The sequence below is a fragment of the Aquarana catesbeiana genome, linkage group LG09, assembly GCF_042186555.1.
Source record: "Aquarana catesbeiana isolate 2022-GZ linkage group LG09, ASM4218655v1, whole genome shotgun sequence".
Lineage (NCBI taxonomy): Eukaryota > Metazoa > Chordata > Amphibia > Anura > Ranidae > Aquarana > Aquarana catesbeiana.
In genome coordinates this window covers 240,068,246-240,078,905 of record NC_133332.1, presented here as the reverse complement: position 1 = coordinate 240,078,905, position 10,660 = coordinate 240,068,246, and positions in this window count along the sequence as shown.

Genomic DNA, 10,660 nt, shown 5'->3' with positions numbered 1-10,660 from the left:
CCAGTGTGAGAACACCAGCCCTGATGCGCCCCCTGCCCCAGTGTGGAGAACACCAGCCCTGACGCGCCCCCCCTGTCCAGTGTGGAGAACACCAGCCCTGACGCGCCCCCTTCCCAGTGTGGAGAACACCAGCCCTGACGTGCCACCCATTGTGGAGAACACCAGCCCTGACGTGCCCCCATTGTGGAGAACACCAGCCCTGACGCCCCCCCGTGTGGAAGAACACCAGCCCTGACGCCCCCCCAGTGTGAAGAACACCAGCCCTGATGCCCCCCCAGTGTGGAGAACACCAGCCCTGACGCCCCCCCCAGTGTGGAGAACACCAGCCCTGACGCCCCCCAGTGTGAAGAACACCAGCCCTGCCCTGACGGCCCCCCAGTGTGGTGAACACCAGCCCTGACGCCCCCCCCCAGTGTGGAGAACACCAGCACTGACGCCCCCCCGTGTGGAGAACACCAGCCCTGACGCCCGCCCCCCCAGTGTGGAGAACACCAGCCCTGATGCCCCCCAGTGTGGAGAACACCAGCCCTGACGCCCCCCCTGCCCCAATGTGGAGAACACCAGCCCTGACGCCCGCCCCCCCTAGTGTGGAGAACACTAGCCCTGATGCCCCCCCAGTATGGAGAACACCAACCCTGATGCCCGCCCCCCCGTGTGGAGAACACCAGCCCTGATGCCCGCCCCCCCAGTGTGGAGAACACCAGCCCTGACGCCCCCCCCCCAGTGTGGAGAACACCAGCCCTGACGCCCGCCCCCCAGTGTGGAGAACACCAGCCCTGATGCCCCCCAGTGTGGAGAACACCAGCACTGACGCCCCCCCTGTGTGGAGAACACCAGCCCTGACGCCCGCCCCCCCAGTGTGGAGAACACCAGCCCTGATGCCCCCCAGTGTGGAGAACACCAGCCCTGACGAACCCCCTGCCCCAATGTGGAGAACACCAGCCCTGACGCCCGCCCCCCTAGTGTGGAGAACACTACCCCTGATGCCCCCCCAGTATGGAGAACACCAACCCTGATGCCCGCCCCCCCGTGTGGAGAACACCAGCCCTGATGCCCGCCCCCCCAGTGTGGAGAACACCAGCCCTGACGGCCACCCCCCCAGTGTGGAGAACACCAGCCCTGACGCCCGCCCCCCCAGTGTGGAGAACACCAGCCCTGACGCCCGCCCCCCCAGTGTGGAGAACACCAGCCCTGACACCTCCCCCAGTGTGGAGAACACCAGCCCTGACGCCCCCCCAGTGTGGAGAACACCAGCCCTGACACCTCCCCCAGTGTGGAGAACACCAGCCCTGACGCCCCCCCAGTGTGGAGAACACCAGCCCTGACGCGCCCACCTGCCCCAGTGTGGAGAACACCAGCCCTGACGCGCCCCCCTGCTCCAGTGTGGAGAACACCAGCCCTGATGCGCCCCCCTGCCCCAGTGTGGAGAACACCAGCCCTGACGCGCCCCCCTGTCCCAGTGTGGAGAACACCAGCCCTGACGCGCCCCCCTTCCCCAGTGTGGAGAACACCAGCCCTGACGTGCCACCCATTGTGGAGAACACCAGCCCTGACGCGCCCCCATTGTGGAGAACACCAGCCCTGACGCCCCCCCGTGTGGAGAACACCAGCCCTGACGCCCCCCCAGTGTGAAGAACACCAGCCCTGACGCCCCCCCAGTGTGGAGAACACCAGCCCTGACGCCCCCCCAGTGTGGAGAACACCAGCCCTGACGCCCCCCAGTGTGAAGAACACCAGCCCTGACACCCCCCCAGTGTGGAGAACACCAGCGCTGACGCCCCCCCCAGTGTGGTGAACACCAGCCCTGACGCCCCCCAGTGTGGAGAACACCAGCCCTGACGCCCCCCCCAGTGTGGAGAACACCAGCCCTGACGCCCCCCCCAGTGTGGAGAACACCAGCACTGACGCCCCCCCCAGTGTGGAGAACACCAGCCCTGACGCCCCCCCCCAGTGTGGAGAACACCAGCCCTGACGCCCCCCCCAGTGTGGAGAACACCAGCCCTGACGCCTCACCCAGTGTGGAGAACACCAGCCCTGACTCCCCCCCAGTGTGGAGAACACCCGCCCTGGCGCCCCCCCAGTGTGGAGAACACCAGCCCTGGCGCCCCCCCAGTGGGGAGAACACCAGACCTGGCGCCCCCCCAGTGTGGAGAACACCAGCCCTGGCGCCCCCCCCAGTATGGAGAACACCAGCCATGGCGCCCCCCCAGTGTGGAGAACACCAGCCATGGCGCCCCCCCAGTGTGGAGAACACCAGCCCTGACGCGCCCACCTGCCCCAGTGTGGAGAACACCAGCCCTGACGCGCCCCCCTGCCCCAGTGTGGAGAACACCAGCCCTGACGCGCCCCCCTGCCCGAGTGTGGAGAACACCAGCCCTTGACGCCCCCCCCATTGTGGAGAACACCAGCACTGACGCGCCCCCCCAGTGTGGAGAACACCAGCCCTGACGCGCCCCCCAGTGTGGAGAACACCAGCCCTGACGCGCCCCCCCAGTGTGGAGAACACCAGCCCTGACGCGCCCCCCCAGTGTGGAGAACACCAGCCCTGACGCCCACCCCCCCCAGTGTGGAGAACACCAGCCCTGACACCCACCCCCCCCGTGTGGAGAACACCAGCCCTTATGTGGATGACATTTAAATGCAGCTGAGGTTATTGGGAAAAGTGTGTGTGTGCTGAAAAGACTGTACTCCCTGTCCATGTAGCACAGTATGATCAGGCAGGAAGGCGAACACCAGCCCTGACTCCCCCCCCCAGTGTGGAGAACACCAGCCCTGACGGCCCCCCAGTGTGAAGAACACCAGCCCTGACGCCCACCCCAGTGTGGAGAACACCAGCCCTGATGTCCCCCCCCAGTGTGGAGAACATCAGCCCTGACGCCCCCCCCGTGTGGAGAACACCAGCCCTGACACCCCCCCGTGTGGAGAACACCAGCCCTGACGCCCCCCCCCCAGTGTGGAGAACACCAGCCCTGACGCCCCACCCCCAGTGTGGAGAACACCAGCCCTGACTCCCCCCCGCCCAGTGTGGAGAACACCAACCCTGACGCCCGCACAGTGTGGAGAATACCAGCCCTGACGCCCGCCCCCCCTCCCAGTGTGGAGAACACCAGCCCTGACGCGCCCCCCCCCCCAGTGTGGAGAACACCAGCCCTTATGTGGATAAATTATTTAAATGCAACTGGGGTTATTGGGAAAAGTGTGTGTGCTGAAGAGACTGTACTCCCTATCCAATGTAGCACAGTATGATCAGGCAGGAAGGCGAACACCAGCCCTGACTCCTCCCCCCAGTGTGGAGAACACCAGCCCTGATGCCCCCACAGTGTGGAGAACACCAGCCCTGGCCCCCCCAGTGTGGAGAAAACCAGCCCTGTCGCCCCCCCCAGTGTGGAGAACACCAGCCCTGTCGCCCCCCCCAGTGTGGAGAACACCAGCCCTGTCGCCCCCCCCAGTGTGGAGAACACCAGCCCTGACGCCCCCCCAGTGTGGAGAACACCAGCCCTGACGCCCTCCCAGTGTGGAGAACACCAACCCTGACTCCTTCCCCCAATCCCCCCCCAGTGTGGAGAACACCAGCCCTCATGCCCCCCCAGTGTAGAGAACACCAGCCCTGATGCCCCCCCCAGTGTGGAGAATACCAGCCCTAACACCCCCCCTCCCAGTGTGGAGAACACCAGCCCTGAAACCCCCCCTCCCAGTGTGGAGAACACCAGCCCTGACGCCCCCCTCCAAGTGTGGAGAACACCAGCCCTGACGCCCCCCCTCCCAGTGTGGAGAACACCAGCCCGGACGCCCCCCCTCCCAGTGTGGAGAACACCAGCCCTGACAACCGCCCCCCAGCACCAGCCCGGATGCCCGCCCCCCCCCGTGTGGAGAACACAAGCCCTGACGCCCCCCTCAGTGTGGAGAACACCAGCCCTGACACCCGCCCCCCCGTGTGGAGAACACCAGCCCTGACGCGACCCCCCCCAGTGTGGCGAACACCAGCCCTGACGCCCCCCTGCCCCAGTGTGGAGAACACCAGCTCTGATGCTCCCCCCCCAGTGTGGAGAACACCAGCTCTGACGCGCCCCCCCCAGTGTGGAGAACACCAGCTCTGACGCGCCCCCCCAGTGTAGAGAACACCAGCTCTGACGCGCCCCCCCAGTGTAGAGAACACCAGCTCTGACATGCCCCCCCAGTGTGGAGAACACCAGCCCTGACGCGCCCCCCCCATGTGTGGAGAACACCAGCCCTGACGCCCGCCCCCCCAGTGTGGAGAACACCAGCCCTGAAGCGCCCCCCCTATTGTGGAGAACACCAGCCCTGACACACCCCCCCCAGTGTGGAGAACACCAGCTTAGAGGCGTCCCCCAGTGTGGAGAACACAAGCTCTGAAGGCGCTCCCACAGTGTGGAGAACACCAGCCCTGACCCGCCCCCCAGTGTGGAGAACACAAGCCCTGACGTGCCCCCCCCAGTGTGGAGAACACCAGCCCTGACGCGCCCCCCCAGTGTGAACACCAGCCCTGACGCGCCCCCCCCAGTGTGGAGAACACCAGCCCTGATGCGCCACCCCAGTGTGGAGAACACCAGCCCTGACGCCCCCCCCAGTGTGGAGAACACCAGCACTGACGCCCCCCCAGTGTGGAGAACACCAGCCCTGACGCCCACCCCCGCCCCAGTGTGGAGTACACCAGCCCTGACGCCCCCCAGTGTGGAGAACACCAGCCCTGACGCCCCCCCAGTGTGGAGAACACCAGCCCTGACGCCCCCCCAAGTGTGGAGAACACCAGCCCTGACACCCCCCCAGTGTGGAGAACACCAGCCCTGACGCGCCCCCCCAGTGTGGAGAACACCAGCCCTGACGCGTCCCCCCATGTGGAGAACACCAGCCCTGACGCGCCCCCCCAGTGTGGAGAACACCAGCCCTGATGCGCCCCCCCACTGTGGAGAACACCAGCCCTGACACGGCCCCCCCGTGTGGAGAACACCAGCTCTGACGCGCCCACCCAGTGTAGGGAACACCAGCCCTGACGCCCGCCCCCCCAGTGTGGAGAACACCAGCCCTGACGCGCCCCCCCCCAGTGTGGAGAACACCAGCCCTGACACGCCCCCCAGTGTGGAGAACACCAGCTAAGACGCGTACCCCAGTGTGGAGAACACCAGCTGACGCGCCCCCCCAGTGTGGAGAACACCAGCCTTGACCCGCCCCCCCAGTGTGGAGAACACCATCCCTGACACGCCGCCCCAGTGTGAACACCAGCCCTGACGCGCCCCCCCCAGTGTGGAGAACACCAGCCCTGACGTGCCCCCCCAGTGTGGAGAACACCAGCCCTGACACGGGCCCCCCGTGTGGAGAACACCAGCTCTGACGCGGCCCCTCCGTGTGGAGAACACAAGCTCTGACGCGCCCCCCCCAGTGTGGAGAACACCAGCCCTGACACGGGCCCCCCGTGTGGAGAACACCAGCTCTGACGCGGCCCCTCCGTGTGGAGAACACAAGCTCTGACGCGCCCCCCCCAGTGTGGAGAACACCAGCTCTGACGCGCCCGCCCAGTGTGGAGAACACCAGCTCTGACGCGCCCCCCCAGTGTGGAGAACACCAGCTCTGACGCGCCCCCCCAGTGTGGAGAACACCAGCCCTAACACGCCCCCCCCAGTGTGGAGAACACCAGCCCTGACGCGCCCCCCTAGTGTGGAGAACACCAGCCCTGACACGGCCCCCCCCGTGTGGAGAACACCAGCTCTGACGCGCCCCCCCCAGTGTGGAGAACACCAGCTCTGACGCGCCCGCCCAGTGTGGAGAACACTAGCTCTGACGCGCCCCCCCAGTGTGGAGAACACCAGCTCTGACGCGCCCCCCAGTGTGGAGAACAACAGCCCTGACGCGTCCCCCCCCGTGTGGAGAACACCAGCCCTGATGCGCCCCCCCAGTGTGGAGAACACCAGCCCTGACACCCACCCCCCCAGTGTGGAGAACACCAGCCCTGATGCCCCCCCCCCCCAGTGTGGAGAACACCAGCCCTGACGCGCCCCCCCCCAGTGTGGAGAACATCAACCCTGACGCGCCCCCCCCCCAGTGTGGAGAACACCAGCCCTGACGCACCCCCCCGTGTGGAGAACACCAGCCCTGACGCACCCCCCCGTGTGGAGAACACCAGCCCTGACGCGCCCCCCCAGTGTGGAGAACACCAGCCCTGATGCCCCCCCCAGTGTGGAGAACACCTGCCCTGACGCCCCCCCAGTGTGGAGAACACCAGCCCTGACGCCCCCCCAGTGTGGAGAACACCAGCCCTGACGCCCCCCAGTGTGGAGAACACCAGCCCTGACGCCCCCCAGTGTGGAGAACACCAGCCCTGACGCCCCCCAGTGTGGAGAACACCAGCCCTGACGCCCGCCCCCCAGTGTGGAGAACACCAGCCCTGACACCCCCCCTAGTGTGGAGAACACCAGCCCTGACGCCCCCCCCCAGGGTGGAGAACACCAGCCCTGACGCGCCCCCCCCAGTGTGGAGAACACCAGCCCTGACGCGCCCCCCCCAGTGTGGAGAACACCAGCCCTGACGCGCCCCCCCAGTGTGGAGAACACCAGCTCTGATGCCCCCCCCAGTGTGCAGAACACCAGTCCTGATGCGCCCGTCCCCGTGTGGAGAACACCAGCCCTGACGCGCCCCCCCAGTTTGGAGAACACCAGCCTTGACGCGCCCCCCCAGTGTGGAGAACACCAGCCCTGACACGGCCCCCCCAGTGTGGAGAACACCAGCTCTGACGCGCCCCCCCCAGTGTGGAGAACACCAGCTCTGATGCGCCCCCCAGTGTGGAGAACACCAGCCCTGACTCATCCCCCCCAGTGTGGAGAACACCAGCCCTGACGTGCCCCCCAGTGTGGAGAACACCAGCCCTGACACCCGTCCCCCCGTATGGAGAACACCAGCCCTGACGCGCTCCCCCGTGTGAAGAACACCAGCTCTGATGCGCCACCCCAGTGTGGAGAACACCAGCCCTGACGCACCCCACCGTGTGGAGAACACCAGCCCTGATGCGCCCCCCCAGTGTGGAGAACACCAGCCCTAACACGGCCCCCCCAGTGTGGAGAACACCAGCCCTGACGCCCCTCAGTGTGGAGAACACCAGCCCTGACGCCCGCCCCCCAGTGTGGAGAACACCAGCCCTGACGCCCCCCCTAGTGTGGAGAACACCAGCCCTGACGCCCCCCCCCAGGGTGGAGAACACCAGCCCTGACGCGCCCCCCCCAGTGTGGAGAACACCAGCCCTGACGCCCCCCCCAGTGTGGAGAACACTAGCCCTGATGCCCCCCAGTGTGAAGAACACCAGCCCTGACACCACCCCAGTGTGGAGAACACCAGCCCTGATGCCCCCCCCAGTGTGGTGAACACCAGCCCTGACGCCCCCCAGTGTGGAGAACACCAGCCCTGACGCCCCCCCCAGTGTGGAGAACACCAGCCCTGACGCCCCCCCCAGTGTGGAGAACACCAGCACTGACGCCCCCCCAGTGTGGAGAACACCAGCCCTGACGCCCCCCCCCAGTGTGGAGAACACCAGCCCTGACGCCCCCCACCAGTGTGGAGAACACCAGCCCTGACGCCTCACCCAGTGTGGAGAACACCAGCTCTGACTCCCCCCCAGTGTGGAGAACACCCGCCCTGGCGCCCCCCCCAGTGTGGAGAACACCAGCCCTGGCGCCCCCCCAGTGGGGAGAACACCAGACCTTGAGCCCCCCCAGTGTGGAGAACACCAGCCCTGGCGCCCCCCCCAGTATGGAGAACACCAGCCATGGCGCCCCCCCAGTGTGGAGAACACCAGCCATGGCCCCCCCCAGTGTGGAGAACACCAGCCCTGACGCGCCCACCTGCCCCAGTGTGGAGAACACCAGCCCTGACGCGCCCCCCTGCCCCAGTGTGGAGAACACCAGCCCTGACGCGCCCCCCTGCCCCAGTGTGGAGAACACCAGCCCTGACGCCCCCCCCATTGTGGAGAACACCAGCCCTGACGCGCCCCCCCAGTGTGGAGAACACCAGCCCTGACGCGCCCCCCAGTGTGGAGAACACCAGCCCTGACGCGCCCCCCCAGTGTGGAGAACACCAGCCCTGACGCGCCCCCCCAGTGTGGAGAACACCAGCCCTGACGCCCACCCCCCCAGTGTGGAGAACACCAGCCCTGACGCGCTCCACCCCAGTGTGGAGAACACCAGCCCTTATGTGGATGACATTTAAATGCAGCTGAGGTTATTGGGAAAAGTGTGTGTGTGCTGAAAAGACTGTACTCCCTGTCCATGTAGCACAGTATGATCAGGCAGGAAGGCGAAAACCAGCCCTGACTCCCCCCCCCAGTGTGGAGAACACCAGCCCTGACGGCCCCCCAGTGTGAAGAACACCAGCCCTGACGCCCCCCCCCAGTGTGGAGAACACCAGCCCTGATGCCCCCCCCCAGTGTGGAGAACATCAGCCCTGACGCCCCCCCCGTGTGGAGAACACCAGCCCTGACACCCCCCCCCCGTGTGGAGAACACCAGCCCTGACGCCCCCCCCCAGTGTGGAGAACACCAGCCCTGACGCCCCCCCCCCAGTGTGGAGAACACCAGCCCTGACTCCCCCCCGCCCAGTGTGGAGAACACCAACCCTGACGCCCGCACAGTGTGGAGAATACCAGCCCTGACGCCCGCCCCCCCTCCCAGTGTGGAGAACACCAGCCCTGACGCGCCCCCCCCCCCAGTGTGGAGAACACCAGCCCTTATGTGGATAAATTATTTAAATGCAACTGGGGTTATTGGGAAAAGTGTGTGTGCTGAAGAGACTGTACTCCCTATCCAATGTAGCACAGTATGATCAGGCAGGAAGGCGAACACCAGCCCTGACTCCTCCCCCCAGTGTGGAGAACACCAGCCCTGATGCCCCCACAGTGTGGAGAACACCAGCCCTGGCCCCCCCAGTGTGGAGAAAACCAGCCCTGTCGCCCCCCCCAGTGTGGAGAACACCAGCCCTGTCGCCCCCCCCCCAGTGTGGAGAACACCAGCCCTGTCGCCCCCCCCCAGTGTGGAGAACACCAGCCCTGACGCCCCCCCAGTGTGGAGAACACCAGCCCTGACGCCCTCCCAGTGTGGAGAACACCAACCCTGACTCCTTCCCCCAATCCCCCCCAGTGTGGAGAACACCAGCCCTCATGCCCCCCCAGTGTAGAGAACACCAGCCCTGATGCCCCCCCCAGTGTGGAGAATACCAGCCCTAACACCCCCCCTCCCAGTGTGGAGAACACCAGCCCTCAAACCCCCCCTCCCAGTGTGGAGAACACCAGCCCTGACGCCCCCCCTCCTAGTGTGGAGAACATCAGCCCTGACGCCCCCCCTCCCAGTGTGGAGAACACCAGCCCGGACGCCCCCCCTCCCAGTGTTGAGAACACCAGCCCTGACAACCGCCCCCCAGCACCAGCCCGGATGCCCGCCCCCCCCCGTGTGGAGAACACAAGCCCTGACGCCCCCCTCAGTGTGGAGAACACCAGCCCTGACACCCGCCCCCCCGTGTGGAGAACACCAGCCCTGACGCGACCCCCCCCCAGTGTGGCGAACACCAGCCCTGACGCCCCCCTGCCCCAGTGTGGAGAACACCAGCTCTGACGCTCCCCCTCCAGTGTGGAGAACACCAGCTCTGACGCGCCCCCCCAGTGTGGAGAACACCAGCTCTGACGCGCCCCCCCAGTTTAGAGAACACCAGCTCTGACGCGCCCCCCCAGTGTAGAGAACACCAGCTCTGACGTGCCCCCCCAGTGTGGAGAACACCAGCCCTGACGCGCCCCCCCATGTGTGGAGAACACCAGCCCTGACGCCCGCCCCCCCAGTGTGGAGAACACCAGCCCTGACGCGCCCCCCCCATTGTGGAGAACACCAGCCCTGACACACCCCCCCAGTGTGGAGAACACCAGCTTAGACGCGTCCCCCAGTGTGGAGAACACAAGCTCTGACGCGCTCCCCCAGTGTGGAGAACACCAGCCCTGACCCGCCCCCCAGTGTGGAGAACACAAGCCCTGACGCGCCCCCCCCAGTGTGGAGAACACCAGCCCTGACGCGCCCCCCCAGTGTGAACACCAGCCCTGACGCGCCCCCCCCAGTGTGGAGAACACCAGCCCTGATGCGCCACCCTAGTGTGGAGAACACCAGCCCTGACGCCCCCCCCCAGTGTGGAGAACACCAGCCCTGACGCCCCCCCAGTGTGGAGAACACCAGCCCTGACGCCCACCCCCGCCCCAGTGTGGAGTACACCAGCCCTGACGCCCCCCAGTGTGGAGAACACCAGCCCTGACGCCCCCCCCAGTGTGGAGAACACCAGCCCTGACGCCCCCCCAAGTGTGGAGAACACCAGCCCTGACACCCACCCCCCCCAGTGTGGAGAACACCAGCCCTGACGCGCCTCCCCCCAGTGTGGAGAACACCAGCCCTGACGCCCCCCTGTCCCAGTGTGGAGAACACCAGCCCTGATGCCCGCCCCCCCCAGTGTGGAAAACACTAGCCCTGATGCCCCCCCAGTGTGGAGAACACCAGCCCTGACACCCGCCCCTCCAGTGTGGAGAACACCAGCCCTGACGCCCACCCCCCCCAGTGTGGAGAACACCAGCCCTGGCACCCCCCAGTGTGGAGAACACCAGCCCTGATGCCCCCCCCAGTGTGGAGAAC